The sequence below is a fragment of the Prionailurus viverrinus genome, chromosome D3 (assembly GCF_022837055.1).
Source record: "Prionailurus viverrinus isolate Anna chromosome D3, UM_Priviv_1.0, whole genome shotgun sequence".
In the NCBI taxonomy this organism is placed as follows: Eukaryota; Metazoa; Chordata; class Mammalia; order Carnivora; family Felidae; genus Prionailurus; species Prionailurus viverrinus.
This window is the reverse complement of record NC_062572.1, coordinates 55,113,325-55,119,596: the sequence shown is the minus strand read 5'-3', so window position 1 is coordinate 55,119,596 and position 6,272 is coordinate 55,113,325.

The window sequence follows — 6,272 nt, the reverse complement described above, 5'->3', positions numbered from 1 at the left end:
CAAAGACAGAAAGCAGATTAGTGGTTGTCAGGGGCTGGGGTGGAAAGAGGAAGGAGAATAACTGCTTAATGAATATAGGATTTTCTTTGGCGGTAGTGAGAATATTCTGTAACTAAAGAGTGGTGGTGATTGTATAACATTGTGAAAGTACTGACCGCTATTTTAAAATGGCTAAATGGTGATTTTTATGGTTTTTTTAAAAAATTAATTAATTAATTTACTTATTTTTAAAGTAAACTCTAGCGGTGCCTGGGTGGCTCAGTCGGTTGAGCATCCGACTTCGGCTCAGGTCATGATCTCGCGGTTCGTGAGTTCAAGCCCTGCGTCGGGCTCTGTGCTGACAGCTCAGAGCCCGGAGCCTGCTTCGGATTCTGTGTCTCCCTCTCTCTCTGACCCTCCCCCATTCATGCTCTGTCTCTGTCTCCAAAATAAATAAACATTAAAAAAAATTAAAAAAAAAAAAAAAAGTAAACTCTACCCCAACCTGGGGCTGGAACTGACAGCCTTGAGATCAACAGTCACATATTCTACCAGGTGAGCCAGCCAGATGCCCCATGAATTTTATAGTTTAAAATATTTTACCACAATAAAAAAATAGGTGCAAAAAGTAATCATAGGTAAAACTGCTGGTGTCTTAGCACAAATCAAGGCAGGGGTACCCAAGTGTCCTTGCCATTTTTATAGTTGCACACTCACAGCAAATAAATAAATGATTTTAAAGCCATTTTTACTTAAGAATGTGCTTAATGAAGCAGTAAACGTTACTAACTGTATGAAATCTTACCCAGTGAGTATACATCTTTTTCATATATATAAATGGAAATTTAAAAAATTTAAATTTTATATATAACATATACTTATACATAATTTAAATATAATAATATATAATAGAATTTATATATATTTCTATATAGCTATCTCTAAATATACACGTTAATATATAAATAAGTATATATTACATAGAACAAATTATATGCTACATTTAATATATAAATATAAGCATATTTTATATACTTTCATGTAAATTATTATGTACAAAAATTGTAATACCTAGAGCAACGATTATAAAAGCTGTACAAAGAGGTACACTCAAAAACACTATAGATAAACGGATAGATGGATAAATGTTCAATGTCATTAGTCATTAGGAAACTGCAAATTAAAACCACAGTGAGAGACCACTGCACACTTATCAGAGTGGCTAAAATAAAAAATAGTGACAAGTGAAAGAAATCACTCTGAAAAGGCTACATGCTTTATGGTTTCAACTACATGACATTCTGGAAAAGGCAAAGCTATGGAGACAGTAGAAAGATTAATGGTTGCCAGGGGTTAAGTGGAGGGAGGGATGAATAAATAGGTAGAGCACAGAGGGATTTTTCAGGTGGTGAAACTACCCTGCAGGAGAATGGATACATGTCATCTATACATTTGTCCAAACTCACGGAATATATACCACCAACAGTGAACCCTAATGTAAAGTATGGACTTTGGTCCATACTTCGGTCAATGTAGGTTCACTGATCGCAATAAACTTACCACCGTAGTGATGTTGATTGTGGAAGACGCTGTGGGCATGGGGGGAAAGAGGTATATGGGAACTCTGTACTCTCTGCTCAGTTTTGCTGTGAATCTAGAAGTACTTTCAAAGAATAGGCTATGTAAAAAAAAAAAAAAAAAAGGATAGTGACAACACCAAAAACTCATGAAGATGCAGAGAAACTGGATTCCTCACATGCTGCTTTTGGGAATGGAAAATGGCACAGCCGCTCTGCAAATCAGTCTGGCCGTGTCTTAAAAAACTAAACATGCAGCTACCATATGACCCAGCAATTGCTATCCTGGGCATGTATCCCAGAGAAATGAAGACTTATGTCTACATAAAACCCGTACAGGGCACCTGGGTGGCTCAGTCGGTTAAGTGTCTGACTCTTTTTTTGTTTTTTAATGTTTATTTATTTTCAGAGAGAGAGAGAGAGCACAAGCTGGGGAGGGGCAGAGAGGGAGACAGAGGATCTGAAGCAGCCTCTGCACTGACAGCAGCGAGCCCGATGAGGGGCTCGAACTCACGAACCATGAGATCCCAACTGAGCCACCCAGGCACCCCAAGCGTCCAACTCTTCATTTCAGCTCAAGTCACGATCTTACGGTTTGTGACATTGAGCCCCACGTGGGGCTCTGTGCTAACAGTGCAGAGCCTGCTTGGGATTCTCTCTCCCTCTCTCTCTGCACCCCACCGTCATAGACTCTGGGTCTAGAGTTCTTTCTCGTCTAGCAAGAAAGCAAGACACGGGATTAAATGCAAGAGATGGCTAATGTCTGGGAGAAGACAAGAGCCCCGAGTAAGGATCCTTGTTACGTGTTTATTAGGATCAGAAGGCTTACAAACATGGTGATGGACGTGCACAAAGAGACAATAAATCTGTGAACATTAACTCATGGGCGTGAGGGAAAGGGGGTTTTGAAGATATACAGTGTTAGGGGTTTAGGTCAATATAAAACAAAATCCTGGCGCCAGGCAGACGGTTAACAGCAGACCTGAGGCGCTGTGTCTGTTTATCTTAGCTAGCCTAGGGGATAGGACAGATAAGGCTTGCCACCTCAGGGTCAACAAGGCAACTTTCTTCTGCTAATTAGCTCCGCTCTGGGCAACTTCTACCCACAGCAGTCTATAGCGCTGTTTACCTGCTTACCTAATTTGGTCCCTCCTTCCCCGTGAAAGCAGCTTCCTGGTATAGTACTAAATTGGGGGCCATTTCTGGGGCCTGGCTCAGTCGGTTAAGCATCAGGTCACGATCTTCGGATCAGGTCATGATCTCATGGTTTCTGAATTTGAGCCCCGCATGGAGCCCCGCATCGGGCTCCGTGCTGTCAGTTTGGAGCATGGAGCTTGCTTCGGATTCTGTGTCTTCCTCTCTCCCTGCTCCTCCCCAGCTCACGCTCTGTCTCTCAAAATGTGAATAAATGTTACATTAGGGGGCGTTTCCGTCCTGAATACCTTATCTTGTTTACCCCATATACCTTTGTATTGGGGCCTTTGCCCTGCTGTCTCTATACCTGTTTACCTCATCTTGTTTATCCAAACTTGGATGTGAGCCTCCTATGGCTTTGTAATTCTTTACGCCTTGTTAACCCATCAGCACAGGCTCAGGAATTCCTAAGCTTATTCCCACACACCCCCTCAAAATAAACAAATAGGCATTAATAAGAAAACAACAACCCTGTGCATGAATGTTTATAGCAGCTTTATTTGTAATAGCCCCAAGCTGGCAACAACCCAGAAGTCCTTCAACAAGTAAATGGTTACATTGTGCTGAGTCCACATGGTGAACACTACTTGGTGATAAAAAGGAACAAACTCTTGAACATACAACCTAGATGAAGGTACAGAGAATTATGCTGAGTTTAAAAAAAAAAAAAAAAAAAGCAACGCCCAAAGGTTCTATACTGTATGGTTCTGTTAGTATAACATTTTTTTAAATGACAAAATTGCAGAAACAGAGAACAGACCAATGGTTACCAGGGGTTAAGTAGCAGGTAGGGACAATCAGGAGATGGAGTGGCTATTTGAAGGCAACTTGAGGGATTCCTGTGGCAATGAAGATGTTCTGTATTTTGACTGTATCAATGTCAATATCCTGGTAAGTATTGCAAGATGTTCCCATTGAGGGAAACTGCGAGATGGGTACAGGGATCTCTCCCTATTGCTTTTTTTTTTTTTTTTTTTTTAACAACGGCATGTGAATCTACAATTATTTCAAAGTAAAATTTGAATTAAAACAATTGACTGAAGTGAGCCTGTCACTACAAGGAAGACAGTATTTATTGTCAGTGATAAGATTTAAGCTTTCGAGCAACAATCTGAATCTTGGGAAATTTGCTTTTGCCACCACGAGTGTCAGCTTCCCGAGGATTAAAGACTTTTTTAATACGATCAGTAGTGATATTAACTAACATTATGTTTTGATATCATATAATGAAATGTGCCAAAGGTTGTATGTGCTGCATAACTTAGTGAACCACTAAGGTATTTTCTAAATGATCAATACACAGTAGTACAAAGTCATGCATAGATGAACGATCCATTTAATATACACGACAGACTGGTGGATGATACTGAACCGAGTACAAAAGTTCATTCATGCCATTTCAGGTGCCAGTTACAACTAACCTTTAGGAAATTACCATTTGTCAAGTTTTAATAAAGTACTCACAAAGAATATGCACAATTACCTGAAAAGATATTTAAATATACCTCCCTTTTCAACTACATATCTGTGTGAGGTTAGACTTGCTTTATATCCTTCAGTGAAAATAATATATCACAATAGACTGAATGCAGACACATAATGTGAAAATTTAGCTGTTTTCTATTAATCCAGACATTAGAGATTTGCAAAAAAGTATAAAACACTATCCCTTCTTTTGCTACATTTTCTTGTTTTGAAAAATAGAGTTATTTTTCATAAAAATATTATATGCTAACATGTAAACATTAAGCTTATTATTTCTTAATGATTAACAAATACCTAGTTTTAAGTTTTTCTGACTTGGATTTCTAATAGAGGAAGTACTAATGAATGTGATGCTCACAAACAGAAGCTCTTTGGGGCTCTCAATAACTTTTAAGAATGTAAAGGCTCCTGGGACGCCTGGATGGCTCAGTCAGTTAAGCATCCAACTCTTGATTTCAGCTCAGGTCATGATCTCGAGGTTCATGAGTTCGAGCCCCACTTCGGGCTCTTCACTGACAGCACAGAGCCTGCTTGGATTATCTCTCTCCCTCTCTCTGCCCTTCCCTCCCCATCAAAATAAATAAATAAACATCAAAAAGCAGAAGAGGGCTCCTGGGTGGCTCAGTCAGTTAATCATCCAACTCCTGATTTAGGCTCAGGTCATGATCTCATGGTTTGTGAATTTGAACCCCTAGTCAGGCTTTGTGCTGACAACTCAGAGCTTGGAGCCTGCTTTGGATTCTATGTCTCCTTCTCTCTCTGCCCCATCTCCACTCACACTCTGTCCCTCTCTCTCTCAAAAATAAATAATAAAACATTAAAAAAATTTTTTCTAAAAAGGAGAAGAAGAATATAGAAACTCTTGAGATCCAGAACTTGGAGAACCCACTGTTCTAGGAGTCAAAAGTTTTCTTGTTGATCACAGTTGCATGTTCAAACAGATTCTAAACCCAGCTCACATACTGAAGGGCCAACGTAAGAAAACAAGAGAGTGGCGAGCTTTGGCAATAGGGAAAGGGAGCTGCCCTACCACCCCTCCCTATCCTGGGACAGGACGACACAGAAATGTTGAGGTTGCACATGGAAGATCATTCCCATCGGGTGTTTCCAGTGGGTTCCTAGGCAATCACTCATGAGGCCACTACACTTGCCCCCCCTCCCCCCGGGAATGATCAGGAATTTGGAAAGCTATCTCTGTTTGTTGTCCTCCTTTTTGTGGATGTTATTATACTTCCAGAGGAGCCTGAGTTAATTCCCCTCTTTGAAAAACAAAAACACAAACATGTCACCAGTTAGACTTTTAACAAAATAGTGATTTATAGTATGTCCAGCTATTTACAGAGAAGATCCATTTACAGAAGAACAAGGCAGTTGTAATATATTCTAGGTGAAATCCATGATGAAGAATCTTTTATAATTGCATTTGTTGGCCATATTGTTGAGTTAATCTTCAAAATGCATGCTGCTAAAAAGGGAAAGAGCAATTGATGATTTAATTTTTAAATTTAAAGACTGCCATTTAAATGAATCACAAGTCTAATTTTTAAATGAAGTGCCATCAACTGGCTCCTGGCATCCGCCCAGCTGGTGGACTGCCCCAGCCTAGTCTCCAGGCAGACGCACTGGCCTGGCCTGTTCATATAATTCAGATACTAAAACATTAAAAGGAGCACACATTGCAGCCTCAGAAAGAAGGGCATTCTGTCTGGAGACCTAAACTAGATCTGGAGGTTTTGTTATCAGTGAATTCACTGTAGAAATGCCTAGACTGAGGAAAATATAAGTTGATTTCTTGCTCTTGGGAATACGGTGGTCAGGGGTGTGTGTGTGTGTGTGTGTGTGTGTGTGTGTGTGTGTTTACTTAATGGCCCTACCATGACCCAATTACTCTGATAATTTTCCCCTTTCTTGATTTAACTTCCTTCTTTCTTTCTCTTCTCTTTATCATTTTCTTTAACTCCTTCCAATTTTTGCTTCATAAATCCGCCCTTATAACAGCACTTATATTTTCCAGTTTCCAAAAGAATAACATGGTGG